This window comes from Athalia rosae, chromosome 2 (genome assembly GCF_917208135.1).
Source record: "Athalia rosae chromosome 2, iyAthRosa1.1, whole genome shotgun sequence".
Taxonomy (NCBI): Eukaryota; Metazoa; Arthropoda; class Insecta; order Hymenoptera; family Athaliidae; genus Athalia; species Athalia rosae.
Window position 1 is genome coordinate 13957408 of NC_064027.1, and position 20197 is coordinate 13977604.

Below are 20197 nucleotides of genomic sequence, written 5' to 3' on the forward strand. Positions count from 1 at the left end.
TACGTAAGACGTCAACCTGTCGTTCGCACTTGACCGCAAGACTCGTCGTCCGACGTAGAAAAAAAGAGAAGAAAAATCTGTCGTTCTATTAAAAACTGAATATCATAAGAAAGGTAATTACAATCTAAGATCTCGATCAGATATGAAATTAATTTATTTAGGTACTCGTCTTCGACAGTCGGGGCAGATGTTCACCCTATACAAATAAAGCTATACTCGGGCGACGTATCGTGCAGTCGGTCGCATCTGGGTCGATGTACTTATTACACGTAAGCTGTGGCGCGAGGAGCCTGATACCGATACAAATATGCGCCGCAAGTCGTCGTGCAAAATGTCAAATCATCGTCTCCCAAAGCGGAGAAAGAATCGCCTCACGCAGTGACGGGGGCGGATTTGTGTACGGCCGGGGATCGGGGTAGGGGTGGGGGTAGGGGGGGGATCGAGCGTCGGTTGCGGAGAAAAAAAAAGCTAACTACAAAATAATGAAGGCACACGGGGTCGAGTTCGAGTCAGTGGTGACAGTGGATGAGAAGGGAAGAGCATTTCCGGCGGATACCCGTCATTTTTGTCACAATCGCGGCATCAAACGATACAAGCGGTCGGTGTAGTACCGCGGGGTACAGTTCGTCGACTGGATGGTAGTCGGAGTTGAGTTGAGTCGAGCGGAGCGGAGCAGGGCGGAGCCGCAGGAGCGGAGGCTACGTCTTCGCCTCGGTATCGATAATGATCTGTGTAACGTTTTTCAGAAGCCATGTTATTCGTTCGCCCGCGGTAGTCGTGAGCTCGAGCGGAACGCCGTAGGGGTTACCACTCGCCATGGGAACCGGGACATTTTTACCCTTCGATTCGCACCGATCGTGTCCTTCGAAGGATACGGAAAAATTCAAAACTCCTCTTCCGCCCCCGATTCGACGCCAAACAGTCCGCTTAATACGGATTCACTTTCCTCCAATTCGTATGTATCGGCGTATTTTCAACGACCGCTAAAAATATGCCGAGCCGCTACACCAATCGTCACGTAATACACCTCTACTTGACGTGAACGAACTGATATCGCCCTGCGCCTTTCGGAATATATATATATAGGTGTGTGTGTATTTATATGTACGGTGTATATATGTATATAAGTTGGCACGATAGATCATTCGAACCACGCACAGTAGATAGATATATTTCCCCGCTACAATTGTTATGCTAACTACAGTAGTATCTGTTCGTACAGTCTATACCTCGGCTCTATACGTTTCCTGTCCGACCACCTGTTCCCTTTTCGAACGGCAACTCCTGCGCTGCATACGTTCTCCTACAGTACATGCACGCTACGTATACGGTGTTCTGTGTAGATACCGCGCGTGCGTTTACCTCGCAGTAATATTACGTCCATCCGAAGATTGGTCCCCCTCAAATTTTCTTAGCTCTCTTCGTCATGCCCTTATACATTCTCAATGAATTTTAATAATCACCCTAGGAAAGACCCACCGAACCCCAAATTACTCCTTAATGAATAACGACCGAATGACGATCACTCCGAAAACTGAAATCGTACGAGGAGAGCGAGTGTCAGGTGAGAAAATTTTTCCATCTCCGAGTCCGACTACAACGTTTCTCTGGACGCGGTACGATTTTACCCCCACAGCAGGTGTTTTCTCTACGGTAGCCGTTGTTGCAACGTGATCGGGGATTCGACGGGTCCGAGCAAAAATCATCCTTCCAATGCCACGGGATAAGTTCCGCGAACATCGTCGAGAAATATATGTCGGACGAAGGGAAAATTGCAACAAAGCACGGCACGTGCTCGGATAGTCGAAAAACACCACCTGGGTGTTTCGCCGGGAGGGTATTGCCCCTGTGGTATACAACGAAAAACGGGATGCACGAAGGCCAAGCCGATACATTTTAAGTGGGCTGCACATGCCGACCGTTGCGACCCGGAGGATGAACAGCGTCGAAAAGGAGGGAGGAGAGGAGAAAGGGGAGTAAAGAAACGGACTTAAAATACCAGATCGGATCGGAAATAGACGAAACAATTGAACAGCTGGACAGAAATTATCGCCCTCGCGTTTCAGCAGCAGGGGCTGTTTCACGGCGCAGGTGCAACAATTAAAAAGCATCGCCATCGTTTGTTCCTTTCTTCAACCGCGATCGAGACGCGAGTATCTTCAGATCGAGTATTGCGATCATATAGATTTTCGAGAAGACGTTCTTTAAGTAGGTTTACTACGTCATACCTGAGTTAATACGAATCGCCAAACGACGCGCTGCCGAAACGCAGAGTTGATTAAAAAAGAGAATGATTGTCGAGCCTCGAGCTGCGAATTACAACTCAACGCTAAATTTGGATTCGCACGACAACTGCGGATGGCATCGGATGCCAGAGGTTCGTTGAGGTAGAAAATTTTTTTTTGCCCGAGTTAATCGAAACGTGGGATGTACCGCGTGTGCTACGTCTGCCTCGGCTAACGCGAATCATCGATATAACATTCACTTTATCAATTATTTCGTGAGAAACGTGCGAATGGTGTTGCGGTTTTCCTACCCAGGCGGTGTCGGGCATCTTCCCGATGACGGGATTTTTATTATCCGCCTCTCAGTTCCATCAAACAACGGCACGCACCACTTATTACCCGTCAGTAGTGAGAGATTCGAACCAACGCTGCAACGACTCTTATCCTGGTTTAAAGATGTGAAGAGGATCAGGTTCGATGTGCCCTATGTAGACGTCGATAATGAAAAAGCTTCATTAATAAAGTCGGTGTGTACCTTTCGTTATTATTCGCTTATATCGAAACACCCACGTGAATTTACCGGGTGTGTATATATATATATATATGTATATATAAATACGCCGATTACCTCGGGGTACATAGGGGTGCGTGATGATACATATGTGTAAGGTATACGTTCATCGGGTATCTGGACATCCGTACGTGCACACCGTAGGCGTGTATCATTTTGATATTGATGGATGCGGAAGGTGAGTGCAGTGCGGTCGGCACTTGTGGAAGGAAATGGATGGATGAATACGTTCGCCGGTTCGTGGCGTGCATCGCGTGTTACGTCGGTTATTGGCGCTATGAGAATCCAACATAGTAGCATTGATGAACTCAGTTTATTAACCTACTTAGAGATCTGATTGCCGAGGAGCTGCCGAGCCGACGGAGATACGTGTGTTCTCTTCGCGTTATTTTGGTCGATCTTCTAATTCGCTGTAACTTCGTTCAAGGTAACGTTACCACCGCGAATTGCCTCTCGCAACGAAACCTCGCGTAAACGTCTCGATATCCGCTGCGGGCGCTATTGTTCACCGCAATTTTAACGCGAAGAAAAACTTCCAACGATGTTCGAGCGAGATCTGCGCCGATCCGGAAAACATGGAGTTGCCCTTTCAAAGGCAAAGCGGTTCGCGTATTCGTTCGACTCGTTGTAGATCCTCCGTTCGATAATTCACTGGTCAGGAGGAGCTCGACGTCGAATCCGAATCCAACCGATGGTCCCTGGGGACCAATATTTGCACGTAAGCATGTAATGTGGAGGCTGACCAACGTTGCAGAAGTTACAGAGGCTACCTTTGTTTACAGGAGAATATTCTCTCTCGGTGTATACTTTGATATTACTCAATTAGCGAAACGCGGCGTCGCTTAACATAAGGTAACCTCGGCTCCGGTCTACCCGCAAAGCACCGTTCCGTTCCGTTTCTACCACCTTCGGCCATTTGTCGGCGACTCTCCTTTTCACCTGATTTTCACTCCCTTTCCAACCTTTTCTCGATTTATAACCCCGTCAGCCCTTCCGCCCTTCCGCCCTTCCGCCCCGGCGTCCCGTCGCCGTCCTCTCCAGAAAACCACGTGACTTCCCTTTGAAGGTGCTCGCAAAGTACGCGCAACAAATATTATATACATCGAATGTTTCTCTCGCTGTTTTAAGCCTTCGGGGTGGGTTATACACCCCGCCCACGTTTGTCCCTAACCCTTTCGGACGGTCAATGTTTTGAACCTCCATCTCCGTCCGCCCTACCCAGGCTTCACTCTGCGGAGCACGTTAAGAGCAATCCTTTATTCAAAAACGACTACGTCACACGGTCGTACACGTGTACGTACGTTGTACGCGGAACCTGTGTATTAACGTTAATACGAGCGAACGTGTTTGAGATAGCTCGCGGCGAGCACCTATTCGAAAATCTCGTTTCTAATGTCATATGAGAAAACTTTATTCTCTGATCCGCGAATTCGTTTGACGTCGCACCTACACACGTGTACTCTAAGCTCACGATCAGCGACAAAACAATATACGGTCAACGCTTTCAAGATTATTCCAACGCCGGACTCGATTGATTTATTTCAATGAAAAAGACTCGAAGATCTTTTCCCCTCCGTTGCGTAAATTTTTTTAATTGTATACAGATACTTGAAATGGCAGCCGTTGACTCCGATGCACCTTCTCCGTGTGCGTACGCGGTACGTATCACGAGGCGATCGATATTTTCTGCCTAAAAGCAGATCAAAGGTTCGAAGAACAGTCGAGAGTCGTTTTACTTTCGCATAATGTACGCTCGGTAGTTTCTCGTTTATGTGATTCCATTGATGCGGTTACAAATGAAAACATGGAAAGGCCTTACGAAATCACGATAGTGTATGATACGAACGTGGTACCAGCCGGCAGCTAACCCTTATCCATATCCATATATCCATATCCATATCCGTACGATTTTCACATGTAGGTATGTTACATTACGTCTGCGTTTTAAACGCGGCGGCGAGGCGGTGGCGCAAAGCAGACCACAGCCGCAGACAGATATCAAAGCGCAAAACACAAATATTCCGAAGTGTTCAACGTCGGGGTGACGGAGGGTGGAGAACAGAGATTTTAGCTCGATCGTCGGCGGGGTTGGGATACACAGAACCGTCTGTATGCGTGCAACCCATACGAATTGCGAAGTGTGTTGTTTGAAAGCGACCGCATCTATCCACCTAGTCGCCATTTTCAGCGTTGTTTTACCGAAAAGTATCAGGGTACGAAGATCCTTTTTTCTTTTTTTTTCACGTAGATACGCGAAAAGGTACGAAATACCCAAATCCGCGCAGCGGTGTAGGGTAGCGTAATTAATTCGTCGCATGACGTATGTATACACAGGTATACGCTTGGTCAATAAAAAACCTCCGATTATTATTAATCATTCATATTTCTCGCGTTCCGAAGAAATTCGCTCACCCGTTCGCCTCGTTCCTTCGTTTCTTTCGTTCTTTATTCGCATCGAAGGCTGACACCGGAGGTACAATTCCGAGGCATTTCGTGACGAACGGCGCCGCGCAAGGGTCGACCGACCGTCAGGCACGTCACCTCACCTACACACGCTATATTTTTCGTGGTTTTTTCTCAACGCCGATCGTCAAGGTGCGCTCAAGGCTCCCTCGCATCCGGATACGAAGCCGGTCCGCTCACTCGGCTCCATGGTGTGCGAAAATATGGAGATCACCGTCGTTCGAAAAATGCGTGGCGATTCGCAACGTCGCGGTTTCGAATTCATCGCGTTGAAATCGCTACGGATAATCGTATGCTCTCGGAAACTCGTTCGTTTTTTCTTTTTTTTTTGTTTTTTTCTTCTTTTCACCGATTCGATGAACCAATACGAATAGCGAATTTCGTCGGTTTCCGGTACACGAGTTTCAACCGCCGCTTAACGCTACGTATTCGCAAGGAGTATTCAGCCGACTCGAAATACTTAACTTCGGAGGGCAAGCGATATACGGGCAGGCGGACGCGGATTTAATTACATTTCATACTTTTCGTGCGCGGAGCAGGCGTTGACGGTTTGTTTGTAGTCGTGTATACAGTAGCAACGATGGGATGCATGCCCCCGTATAGCTTTTAAATAAACGCTTGTCTCGTGCCTCGCTTCTTTGCTCTCGCTTTACGATAATGGCTTTGTTTGCATTCCAATTTTCAGAACCCCGAAGATGTCTCGGAATCCACACGGTGTGGTCGGTCGATTGTTAACGGAACATATTCCACCCCGCCCGCATAACCCGCCGACCATTTTTCGTACGAGTACAAATGACGATGAAAAAAAAAAAGACGACATACCGCGTATGGATGTAACGACACGCGTGTCGAAATATTGTAATTACTTTATCCGCTTCTGGCGATGACAACAAGCTTCGTAGGTTCGTTTCATTCCATATATATTTTTTTTTTTTTCTCTTTTTCTCTTTGAATCTCATTGGTCGAGATGCACCAAATGCTATCAGGGGGCCGAAATCAGGCTCGTGCAGGATAGCGTGTCAGGATGCATTAAGTTCTGCTCTTGCAACGCGGGGCTTTCGAACCCGATGCGTTGAGTTGATCCATATGCACGTATAAATTAAATCAACTAATTTAATGATAATAATTGGAAAGAGAAAAAAAAAAACACCAGAGAGAGAGAGAGAGAGAGTGACTGAAAAAACGAAAAAATTCGAGTAAGGATAGAGCGCTATCCGCTCTCAACTATCGGGTGAAAATCTCCAGCCGAGGTAGACCCTTGCGAGGTTGGTTGTGTAGTGTGATTAAATAACATTAGTCATTGCTCGGGCCTCGTCGGGTTGTCGTGACCCAACGTGAGCCGGGCACGTGCTTATTACAAGGCAAACGGAAAGCCGATTTTCATTCGTCGATATCCGATCAAGACTCGCGCTCATTGGACGATCGATCGGTCGCTTGTTACGCGAAGCAAGAAACTCCTCTCAAAGTTTTCTTCGCGACAACGTGGTACTATAGACAAAGGTGTCACGAGATTCTTACATTAATTACTCCACGGCTTTTAACTCGTAAATTTGTTAACGGAGACAACCCGCTATTAACCGTGATATCATAAGCCGAAATATCCTGGTATTATTAACGAACGAATTGTAAAATTTATTTTATCAAAAAGAATGAAGGATAAGATTGGAAACGGCGGGTTGGTTTCTTTTCGGCGGGAGAGAAAGAAAAGAAAAAAAAAAAGCGACGCACATTTGGAGTTATTCGGTAAAAATTGATCGTTCGATGTCGTAGGCCGTGAGCGTGTTTCGGAGTGCGATGGAAACGCGAAGCCTTCGGCGGATAGAGAAGTAGCGCAGACGGGTAGCTCCGGGGCTCGTTCGTTGCGTTATTTATCGTAATTCGTGAGTGGTAGCAATGATAGCGCGAGATGGCGAGGGGATAGTTCGGTCGGTTGTTTGCCTCTTATAAAGACGTCAAACTCCGACCGACCAAAGTTTCCTAATATATCGCAGCCATTACTGGTACAAGTCTCAAAGACTTATATCTCTGACTACAGGCAACGCGCGCAGTCCAACTTTGTTTATCAAATAAATATCGCTCTTCCATACAGTCGGGGGGGGGGGGGGGGGGGGGGGGGGTAGTTATTAGCCCGCGACACGGGGCAATAGAAATATTTCAACTTAATGATCTTGTTGATGTCTCAATTTAGTTTACTTCGGAGCGACTTTATCCTAATTCACCCAGCGGTGTAAAACGTTACCCCGTCCGCGTCTTCGTTCCCTGCGGGGAACGGGCGCCCGTCACTGTCACCCAAAAATATCCGAGAACTTCGCTCGGCCACCCGATTCCACCGTACGGCGGAAATTCAGCGATCGCCCAGCCATCCGCTAATGACGACGATAATGATGATAATAAATGAAGAGTTCAACTCGCAAGTCCGACGAACACGGGGGAACTTTCGTTATTAGCCCGAGAACCCCCGAGGCTGAATTCGTTCTACAGGTGTTGGCGAACTTTTTTATTATCTCGGATCGGATCTAGAAATTTGGGAATAGTCGGTAGCTGCTCGGCCCAGGGGCTAGAGCAGCGTGTAATAGCGGGCCTCGGCACGCGGAGCTCCTCCGTCCTGCGAGACCAGTTAGAGGTGCAGTCGTACGGTGCAGCTGCACGGCGGCCGCTGTAGAAGAAAGAAGACGATAATTAGCTCATTTCAATAATTGACAGCACCGTACTGCCAAGTCGTACGTCGTCGTAAGGTGTTAGTAGTGAATCGTACCGTTCCTTGCCACCTATCCAACTTCGTACATGTGTGTGGGAAAGTCGTAACGCATCTGTTCCATGTAAACGGACTGCAGTTTCCTGTATACAAAACTATAAGTTACAACTTTCCCATACGCGTCTATAATCCAGGACTTCCACTGACCGCGGAGCTATTAAATCCACGTATACGTATGTGTAGTTGGTTCCGCCGCGCGAATATCATTCAACTCGTGTGTACCGGGATGTTGTGGCTCTGAATATACGGAATCGTCTTCCGAGTCTTCGAGCAGCCTCAATACTCTTTTATTTTTCGTGGTATTCGCGTAGATTGATAGGCCGCGTACTCGCGGAAGGATTTCAAGAAAGCGCTTCAATTTTTCCCGATCGAGGATACCCGAGTACACGAGATTCGTGGATCCGTGCCGAGGTAGTTCTTCGGAATCGTTTCACGGATCTAATGAATATTAAACTTGTGTAATCGTTGGAAATTTAGATAATTCCTATCCGCTTTAGCTTAGCCAAAAACCCTTTTTCGCCCCCATCGCGAACGCTCCCTATAAATCGTTGGTCCGCGTAACGTAGTAGGAGATGGGAAGAAGCAAACTAACTATACCGCTGTCTTATCCGTTCCCCTATACATATAGACGTGTATAATGTATATATACCTGTGTATGTATAGTAAGCGAGTATACTGCATGAGATTTGTAATAGAATTCTTGATGAATTTATTTCCCTTCGAGAGGAAGGCTGAGAACGCGCCTCGCTGAATGGGGGGGGGGGGGGGGGGGGGGGGAGGGGAGACTACACCCCCTTCTTGTGATAATAAATCTGTACTTAGGTACGACAATGGATCTAAGGAGTTCGTTGAAGTAGCGAGAGGGAGGAGGGACGCGGGGGTCGGAAGGAGGGGTAAAGAAAGAAGGGATTAAGTTGCGTCCTACTTTATTCAAATGGATCGACTTTGAACACGAGATTAATCCGCAATGAGATGCCAACGATGGAAACAAATTATTCGTTCATCCAACGGCGATCTCCGACGTCGGTTCACTTTTCCGTATACTTCGCTATTTTTTACCCTCGGAGATCATTTTTACGATCCAATCGTTGTTTTCCACGTTGCTGTATTCTCGTAGAATTCGCTCGAAGTAAATTGTTGTTTTTTTTTTTTCTTTTATTCGCGTAGCGCAAATGAGAATTTGTAGTTTGGCGAGCCAACCGTCGTTGAACACTTCCGATAGATAAGATAACATGCGATGGCGAGAAAATATTAAAATATTTATAACGTGACAAAAGTGGAAGACTTTGAAAAAAGAAATATAATAAAGAAGTATGGCTCCCCGGAGGAAACCACCGGTTTCCTTATCTGCGATTGTTCCTAATCACACGGCGATACCATCTCATAGCCCCGCTGCAATTCGCTCTTATTTATTTCCTGAATTTTTTTTTTTTTCTCCTCTCACTCTCTCTCTCCTTCTCCAATTCTCGTTACGCCCGATATCAGAGTTCGGAATTTTCCGACGACGCTACGTAATTCGCCAGCTGACGACGTTCCACCCAATATTTCCAACGTATTTGGCGCGTTGAGGAAGTAACTCATAGAATCCCTCCTCTGTGGCAGGCTCGCTTTGGCGAGCGTCTGTTTTCGTGCAGATTATAGCGTGGTTTGTTAAACGCGTGAAAAAGCACCAGCGAATTCCGAAAATGCCTCGTCAGTTCAGCGGCATTCGTCTCGTTGCCCTCCCTCCCTCCCTCCCCCCGACGGATGGGTTGTCTCCTCTTTAACCGGCAGTCAAGTGCCGCGGGTTCGGGGGATCGGCGTGGTGCGCAAAGATAAGACAAGAACAAGTAGAATGCGGTCGTGTCGACCTTGGCTAGGTCGTCCGCGCAATACCATCGCCCCCCCCCCCCCCCCCACACGTTAAATAATTATCGTTTAATTGCGAACTCGAACGTAGCGTCGTACACAGCTGCAGCTCCGGGGGCACACGCGCAATTAATTGCTCCATATTCCGCGGTGCGCGCGGCCTTACCTCGCCCCGCGGCCGACCGCTAGATCCGGATATTTTGGCGGCGGGTCCTCGGGGATTTTACAAGGTACATTAACGGTCACGCGGGGACTAGTCCCCGGAATACCCGGGGAACCGCGGCATGCTCGCCCGATAGATTCATCGAATACTATCGGATAAATTCCACGGCTACCCCGGGGTCCCATGGAGCGCCGAACAATCCCCAACCAATTGACACAGTCTGGGAACCAGTCGGAGATATCGCCTCGCCGGGCCACAATTCGAACGACAAAGGAGTCCACGTACTCACGTACGTACGTGAGTATGAGAGGGCAGGACGAGACCAAATTGGCATAGCTAGGACCGTGCGGCCGCTATTCGTCGGCAGCGATTCATCGGCTCAAGGGCGTTCATATGGGTGCGGTGCATCGGTGAGAACTGAGAAAGTGAGAGAGAGAGAGAGAGAGAGAGAACGTCGCGGATAACCCGGCGTCCGTATCGACGCCGGGCATGAGGATCGTTTTATCCGTGAGGGGTATTTTTCGATACATTTGTGTTCGTCGAAGGAAGTGGATTTGTGTAAGTGAGGCCGATTCTCGCGCGTATCGCTACAGGCCGGAGGCATCAAGACGGCCTAATTCGCGCAAGAAATCCTGACCGGGGCGTTGTTCCCAGGATCAGCTGGCCGGCTGCTACTCGTTTGGTATTTCTCTGGGCATACCATCGTACCTCATCCGCGAGCTATAGTGGATGTCCTCGTGTTGGTCGGATCTTCGCCGTATACGCGTTATACAATACCACAACGACTCCACGTACGCGGATCGGCGTCTCCGAGTCTCCTTCGAGATCGAGAATCTCACGGGTGAACGCTAATCGTACTTTTCAGCGAGGAACTTGTTCGAGAAAAAGATCTATATGTTTACATGTCGCCGCTCGAGATGCGATAAACTAGCTGTCAATGTGAAAGCCGCTCATTTCTCAACCCGTTACCAATTCCAACTTCCATCTGTGTATCTGTATCACCGGGTTCTACGTGTCTGAAAATGAGAGATGAATTTTCCAAATGCGATCGCGTCGGGTTTTCATTACCGCCGATCGCGGAGAGAGAGCTGTCCGGGATTTTGTGTAAAAATGAGCGAAACGAGGTGTCGGGAGATGTTCGATTCATTGAGGATTCGAATCACGAGGTGGTTAACCGTGTAATGCTCGAGTAAGCGAGAGCGCCGCGATTGGTTTATAAAATAAGAAGTGGAGTAGCGAGAGGCAGGTGCGGGTGAAACGAAAAGGTGATCAATCATTATTAGTGACGTCGCGCGGGTCGGCAGCGTGTCTGATTGTGAGTGACGCGAGGCGGTAGCTGCACCGCTGCAGTGTTTTGATCAGGCCGACCGGTCAGTTGGCGCCTGTTCAATTTTACCAACACGAGAAATAGAAGCTTCGTAACAAAACGATAATATATTATTAGAAATTCACTGCGTAGGAAATTTCTTAGCTCTCACTCCGTTGTTGACGATTCCCGAGCATCGGCCAATTGCGAATATAATAATTTATCTGTTTATTCCATCAGGATCGAATGGCTGCCTTGATTGCGGATCACCCGACGACGTAACTCAGCCAAAGTACGGCTACGTGTTTTCCGGACGTACGGATTCCGAGAAGCAATCGCATCGTAACGATCGTTCGGTCGGACTCGACGGGCTCCAAAAATCGGCCCCCCAGCCTTCCGATGCCGAAAATTGAACACTCGCTTCAATCCTTCTTCCGACCGATCGATCGCCTTCGGCGGAAATGATTTCTCAGAGGAGTCAGGATTCAGCCCGGAGCACACGAGGCTCCAGATATTGTCCACTTGATAATACGACGCCCAACGAATAATAAAGATACACTTCGGCATAATACAGGTCATCAGGGACGACTACTTTTTCCTTCATTCGACAAATTGCTCGAATTACCTCGTCTTTTTCCTGCCCGCCCCGCCACTCCGCACCGCCGAGCTGTTCTCATTTTTTCACAAACCTCCTCAATCTTCGTGGCCTTATATTCGACATTCGAAGAAACTCCGTATCACAGCATTTCACCGTTCTCTTCGAATCGACGGTAGTCTTGGAGATTTACGTTTTAACAACGTTAGCTGTCCTGTATTCCTGTATGACGTAGCGATAATGAAGGGGTATCGTGTTCGCGAAGTGGAAAATTTCGTATCATAAACTGACAGTTCATAGTTACAGGTAGAAACACACCATTACCTCATTACGATGGATCTCTCGCGATTCAACGATACACACGGGACTGCGTCGAGGATGGCAGCCTTCAACTTCGAGCACGTGGAAACTTTGTTTTCCCGGTTACAATACTCCGTTTCGAAACCGAATACTTTGCTTTAATGAGTGCAGGTCTATGTTTGCCTAGATAAATATGTTCACCCACATTCGTTGGTGCACGTTCAGGGTAAAATATCATTTTGTTGGTAGGCACTTTGCATCCGATCTTTTTCATGTTTTCCGCCGCTTTTTATCGCTCTTCATTTCCTCGTACACGGTTGCCTTACCCCCGAACATCTGGAGCTCGGCGAAATTGAAAATTCAACGTTAACGTCAATCGCTGTTATACGTTGCGTTGCAAAACTGTTGAAGTTTCTGTTTGAATGGAAACTCGGCGCGACGACGGTCGAGTTCCCTATCAGGAGCCGGGTCTTTCTGTTTATCCGATCAAAATAATGCCGGACGACATGATTCATCGGCGAATGGATTTGCAGGGGCAAAACTCGATAAATAAACTCTTGGCAAAGCAGCTGTTCGGGGAGTCCATTCGTCTAGAACTCCGTCGGATTCCCAGTGGTGCATATTACGCTACTTTGACTCAGGCGAGTTTCCAGCAGACAGAGTTTCAACGTTTGTGCCGGTTGCACGTACGTACGAGTCCGCTGCTAGGTTCGCCCCCGTCTTCGTTTCATCTTCTATCTCCTCTCTCTTCTTCTTTGTCCTTCTCAGCATGAAATTCACCGGTGTATTTGCTATTTCCAGTTTATCTATCAAGGGCTTTGCAGCGTACACATAATGGGGAAAACCAGAAGAAGGATAGTCGTGGAAGGGGAAGCGATTCAGAGAGTGAAACGTATGTAGGGAAATATCGCTACTCCATGCGATGCGGTATCCATGAACTAATGTGTCAAAGGTGGATGGTAATAAGGGCAATTAATATCAGTACCGCCGCATTTTCGAAGCTTGATTTGAAACCTCCGTACACGGTGGTTAGATGCAACCTACTACGAACGTCTGCAATGAACTTCACAGAGTTATTACCGGCATTAAGGGGGAATACCGGGTTTTCAGGTTCCTGAAAAGACATGTTCCAAGACATGCAGTTGTGGGATTTGAAGAGAGCCTCGCGCCCACACACGGTGTTCGAGTCTCTGGGTAACATTTCATTTCCTGGTGATTACGATTCGAATCAGAGCTCGGGATACGTTGCTTGGAAGTCGACCCACCGCGTCCCCGTTCTTGTTTAGCGGCCTCGTGGAACCTTAACCCGTACATTGCGCGATTTATCACAACTAATTGCGGTCTTGATGTTTTTGATCACTCACTTATCAATCTTACCGTACCACTCGGCATCGAGACCGAGGCGAGACGTCGTTCGCCTTTCAAGTCTTCAGGAATCCGAACGGTGTGGTATGCGATACGCCTGTGGACGTATATATCTACCTACGTATATGGTATATTCGTACGAAGTGTTCGCGGCGTGCATCTAACGGAGATTTTCAAATATAACGTTGTCGCGCTTCGTTAGTTTAGCCGTAGAGACAAATTGACGTTTTTCGTCGTACACGGGATAAAGATATACACGGAGATAGAACGCCGATGAAGTAAGTATTATTTCGGAAGGAGGGCTGGGTCGTACAACGCATTTCCAACGTTTCAATTTATGGATTTTATACGACGCTTACCGATCCAACGGTCGCTTCGCGTCATCGAACGATAGATAGATAGACCAACCTGTCTCTCTAAAATCGTCGAACAAATATATTTGTGAGAACATACGGCGTGTACGAGGTGGATGCAAAGAAAAAAAGAAAAAGTCCCATACGGATAAGAAAAAAGGGAACAAAAATGGGGGAAAAAAAAGTAAAACGTGAAGAAACGAAGCAAAAAAATATGGGAAAAGGAGGACAGGCCGGCGGAGCGGTAGAGGGGGGAAAGGCGAGGCCATAAAAACGACGACAACAGCAAAGACAACCGCAGGCTCGGTCCCTGGACCGCGGAGATCGGCTTTGTCGGCGATCTTGCTAATTAGTTTACTAACTTATCGACTCTCCGCGTATTTACAACTACTAGCGGACCAAGAAAACATTGACACGCCGTCACCATATGGTTGAGGTGTCATGGCAAGTTTTGTGTAGAAATAAACCTCTTTAAAATCATTCTATTCATTCCACGATTCGGTCCAAGTCAACCGACAACGACCGCGACCATATACTCGGTGGGGGGAAGATGACGGTGCTCGCGCATCTGCCTGATCGAGCCCGATAGTCCTTCTTGGAGACAAATTAAGTTCTTGTACCGAGCTTACGAGCCGCTTAATTGAACAGTTCTCCGGGTACATATAAGCCGCGTGTATACGTACGTACACCGATCGAGCATGTTGGAGTCGTTAAGATCAAAGAGGCAATTTTTTATCGAATACTCTCGCCGTGCACTATTCGACGTGAAACTTTCTAATCTCCGTCTCACTTTATTCGTGCACAGCCGAGGAAAATTCTTCGAAAAATATTTTCACCCCGTGCGCGCTGATGTTTCAGGCTTTTCTGTATGTATGTATGGGTACGATATAACGCGTTGATTTATGTACAAACTCGTTGCTTCGAACGCGTCGGATTTTAAAAGCAAAGGGTATGACGTAGGGGGAGCTGTTACGTCGGTTGAGAAACTTCGCATGAATATACTCGCGCGAAGATAGTATATATATGTATATATGTACATGCGGGGGAGATGGGGCTACGCCGGGATTGACGTGAGGTGAAAATCTACGCCGTTGGAAAACGCGAGTCTAGAGTGGAAAAAGAGCGACGGATAAGATGTCAAACTAAACTGATGAAATCCAGTCGGGAAGATAATTTTTTAACTTTATTACGCACCCTCCTGATTGCCAATTTCGCGTCTTGAATTTTTTTTTTTTCTGCCCACCCCTCCTCACCACCCCCGCCCCCACTTTTTTTCGTTTCTCCTTTTTTTCCCGTTTTTTCCAGGCATCGCCAACCCTTCATTTTTAAATTATCCGTGAAATTAATCAAGGCGTCATTTTTCACGTCCAATTTGCAATAAAAAAGCACAGAAGAGTAAACCTGATTCTTAATTGATATATTCTGAATTAATTAATCCTTCCAACCCGGATAAGGGTGGGCGGTCTGCTAGACCCCTTCCTTAATTAGAGCCAGTCGTAAATTTCTTTCATTGGACACTTTTTTCTTCGATTATTAGCGCATACATCTTGCGCCACCCTTTATTGGCTTTTCAACCCTTCTGCTACTGCTCTGGGTTGCGGATGCCCACCATCTGGCGAATGAGACACGTTTGGCTTAGGGTGTAGTTTATCCTTAGAGGCTAGAAATAATTGAATTATTGCCACCGGAGGTATGAAACCGGAACGCCGATTAACCCAGTTGCCTCCAAGCCGCGAACAAAAAAAAACAATTCTTCGTGTCGCAAATTCGTGTAACCAGTTCCCCCCCAGCCCCCCTTGATCGATTGGCGATTCAACTTTTCGCTGTTAAAAAAATGCAACGGGGACTTATCCGAACTCATTGTATTAGCGATGAATTTATATTCACAGCTTGAAAAACTTATCGAGCTTATATTATGAGACTTTGAATCCAGTAGGTGTGTCATTTGCTCTTGACGAACACTCGGAAAAAATTCGAATATATTCACGGATCTGCGGTCTCCGCTTAATAATAGAATAAAATTAGGGAAGTACCAAAAGGGTTGAAGTTCGATTCCCGAGAGAATCGGTCCGCGGTGCTGCTTAATAAGAAACGAGGGTGGCGACGTGGAAGGGGGTGAAAGAAAGAGGGAGACCGGGTGGAGAGAGTGAGGCGTTGAAGTGAAGTAATTAAAAAATATATGGTGATAAAATAATATTGGCTACAAATTGAGTTATGTCTTGGAAATCCCTTTTCTTTTTATAAGATATAAAATGTTACTAGCCGAAGACTCGCAACCCTTTACTCGGTTTTTCGCGCAGTGGTACTCAGGATCGTTTACAGTCGAGTTCCTTTTTTTTTTTTTCAAATATGACGCAGCGTTCCAAAGATATCACAGATTCATCGTCGGCTCGATTTCGGTAACAGAGACGAAGAGAGGGGGGCGATGAGGGGGGGTGGGGGGGAGAAGGGGGACAAAAAAGGTGAAAGAATGTACCGAAATAAAGCAATAAACGGAAGATTGAAAAGCTGGACGAAATGTTTTGACAGCGTTGGGATTTAAGAGAGACAAGTTTAATTGTAAATTCAGGACCACCCCCACCTCTTTAGATCAAGCTAAACCTCGGATAATTTTTACCGAAATTAAATCGAAAATTAAACTCGCATTAAAATGCGGTCCCGATTCGATGGCGCAGATTGCCGTCACCGAAGAGAAGCATCGGGACGGGGGGATGGGGGGATGCGGGAAAGAGCTTTGGGGTTTAACCGAAGGAATTTCTTGTTCATGCAAATCAGAGATTCGGCTTGAAGCATAAAAGGCCTGGAAACCAACCATCCGGCCAACCAGCGACCAAAGGAATGAACGACGAACGAACAGTTGGGTAATCAGAAGGCGGTCACGCGGAAATATTGAGAGCCACTGGCGGGAATAAGAGTTTAAAGGAAGCCGTTGAAATAGGGGCGGGTGGAGGAGAAGAAAGAAGGAAATAAATAATGATAATAACAACAACAATGTGAAGCTAAAAAAAAATTTGAAAAAAGTTCTCACGTACAATTACGTATAAATCAAGGAGGTTAATAAGTAAAAATAAAGAATAAAGGGTTAACACAGCAGCGCCAAGGGCGAGTGGGCGAAGAAAGGGAGGTGGTGGTTAAACCTCCAGGGGTAGCGGGGGGCGGTATAGGGGGTGAGGGGGTGAGGGGGACGGAGGTGTACTTACAGGGGTCTGCACAGGTCCAATTTATGATTCATTTCGTTGAAACGGCTGCCACCGCCAGTGTAGCTTATATCGTTATTTTATCGATCTGAATAATTAATTTTAATAACGAATTTCATCCCGGGCGAGGGAGCTAGCTGCCCCGGACGTTTGATGTAAGGCCGGTATTGTCGGATACATTTTTAATCGCAAATGAAAGAAAGCGCTTTGCAGAGCAGCTACGAGGTTCCGCTTCCACTTCCATACTTCGACTACCCACCCCCTCGGAATTATTCTTTCTATCCTCATCCGTATACCCAACTATGCCACACCTTGTCGAAAAAGAAATCAGTCCCGAATCGCGAGTTCGCCGGGGTGAAAAAACAGAAGAAACGTAACTTGCACGATGATTCGAATGCGATTTATTTTCGTAGGTCCGGTCTTATTGTTTTCTGTGGAGAACAGACGTAGAAAATATAATCGTGATTTTCACGTGATTTGTTCAATCACCGAGTAACCTCCGTATATTTGAAGGAATCGGGTGTCGTTTTTCACATGATGGGAGAAGGGTGACCATCGCGCGAAGTAATCTGTAGGGATTGCAGGTAGAGACCAGCGCGTAAATTCATTCGTATTGTGCATGCGACTAGAAAAGCAGAGTTGTTGACTGAAATATCGTAGCGGTTTATTTACACAAGACTGTGTGACCATTGTCGATTGCGTTTGTTTGTGTCAATAAAGGCAGGTTGGTCGTTGTTACGATGGGATATGATTGATTGTGAGAGGTAACACGGCGGTATTTTACGCGTGAGATCGAGTGAAACTCTTCTGTCATATTTAAGTTATTGCCGTTGCGCTGGTGTGGCCCAGAAGGTGAAGTATACGACTCGTACGTTTATATATATATATACATATATATAGGTGCAAGGTTTCGGAATACATTTAGATTTTACGACACTTGGCATCGTAACAAATACGATCAATGGCGTAAAGGCAAACACCGATTGAATATTTAATACATCGGATACATAATTTAGCGATTATTTGTTCAAGCAATTAACGAACGTGTATGTTAAGTTGGTGCCGTTTGTGTCTCCTATCTATAGGACACGTCAGTTTGATCTATGGACGAAACGCAAATGACAAATTGTTAGGAATGTTTTCATTCGTTGGCTTACACTCTGTAAGGACCCCTAATTATTCGGATGCAGGGAATGTTGATGTGTTACTATTAGATCAGGTGATAGCTGCCTGATCAAAAGACGGGAGAACGAAGTATACGCAACACAAAAAAATACTCCATTATTTATCCATTGAAAATCGATTTTCTTCGCTGATAAAATTCAACCGGTTCGATGACTCGAACCTTTGGTAATCCCGATGCGAAGATTTCCGACGATTGAAAATGTGGCGGGAAACGAGATGACGACTAACAATTACTTCGTTCGAATGATTCTTCCATCTATCGAATCGAACGCGCTAAGAGAATAAATGTTAAAGGCAAAGAATTAAGCAGTATACGCGATCGGACTCCGAACCAAAGATCAAAGTCCATTTGAACTTCCAATCTCTGCCGACGAGAAATAACACCGGATCCGATGTAAGAGGAAAGTTCTGTTCCCCGTTACGACCTGCATTTTATGTATACCATGCCCACCTGCAACGTCGCTTCGTACGTCCATCCACGTGGAAGTGAAGGGTGTGAATCAATCGCGTGTTTCGATTTGTAATTAACACCTTCGATATGGAGAGGACGTCGAAAGTGCGGCGAGCCGTGTAACTCGGAACGTGGTTTCTCGAACTTTTGATCGGTACTTGATCGTCCGCCGAGCGATCCCCGTCTCTCCGCTGAATCTCGTACACGTGTGGGGATATGAGCTTGTGAAATGTATGGTATAAATCCAAGGCGGAAGGATATACCGTTCGCTGGTGTCTGCTGGGAGTCCGTCTCAAAGTAATTTCGCTGGAATAGCATCTAAGAAGAGCGGACCACCGTGGTGCTACGAGTCACCAACCCAACGCCGTACGGTACCCTATACCGATGTACAGCCACGGTGAAATACAGTGGTACCGACCTCGTATTTACTGCGGTGTCAAAGCAGGGTGACAACCTGGTTACAAATTAGCGTCCCTCCTGCCTGCCTTCCCGTTCTGGAGCACGCATCCCTTTCCATTCCTTCTTGTTGCAAACGTCTATGGGTATTGTACGCGAATAAGTTCGCGTAGAACCAACGGGGATATCGGTTCTCAATTCGATCATCGATTCCGCTCGATTCGGAGTCTTGATTTTTGTCGCGTAATTCTTCTTCTTTTTTTTTTTTTCTTCGACTCGACAATTTTTCAGCGTCTAACGGCCTCCCCGACGGCGCTTAATATATTTTCCGAGAAGTCCTCCGGGCCGAATGACGTCAGAATGACTGACAAATCGTTGATAATCAACTATAGGTTTAGCCGTCGAACGTTAGAATATATTTTTTAATTAATGCTAATTAATTCTCCATTGACAAACGTCTGGTGTCGCGTCGATAAATCATCGGTATTAGATACAAGATGAAATTATAGGTTCATACATAATGATGAAACGATCAATTCATCAATTGATCTTTCAGGATTATATTTCAAATGCCCGGGAGTTGAAATTATTCAAGTATACCCGCTGAAAGATAAAACAATAGAAAAAAAAAAAACCTTACACACCCCGATTTCCACGACTGTATCGTACCGCGGATCGCCTTCGTCCCGCTCTCGTGGAATTTGGAAAACCGTAGCGAATTTTCCGTAGAACCGGGAAAGTTGGACAATATAAATTGAGCACCACGTGTTCGAGCATTCGTAGGAAGCGCGACGATATATCAGGGGTAGGTCAACAATGTGTACCCGGGTGGCAGTGAGCGTCTCGGGCTCAGGTTTGCCACGGTCTGAAGCTCGACGCCTGGGCCGGTTTCAGTGGTCTCGGTGACACTTCTCGACCTGAAGTTGTGCTTCTTGCCACCGTAGATATATACACGCGGAGCCATACAAGATATATATCACCGCACGCGGTCTTACGGTGTTACCGTTAAGGGGTGCTCCCTAAG

General features: G+C 46.7%; 1 long non-coding RNA gene across 3 annotated transcripts in view; it reads left to right on the forward strand.

The window, feature by feature from the left end:
* The window catches only part of LOC125499873, a 38961-nt gene extending 27072 nt beyond the window's left edge, over positions 1-11889 (forward strand). For all 3 annotated transcript variants that reach the window (XR_007276900.1, XR_007276899.1, XR_007276898.1), the window contains one exon: positions 11572-11889. This is a non-coding gene — a long non-coding RNA (uncharacterized LOC125499873). The remainder of the gene's footprint in view (positions 1-11571) is intronic.
* The last annotated feature ends 8308 nt before the right edge of the window (positions 11890-20197 follow it).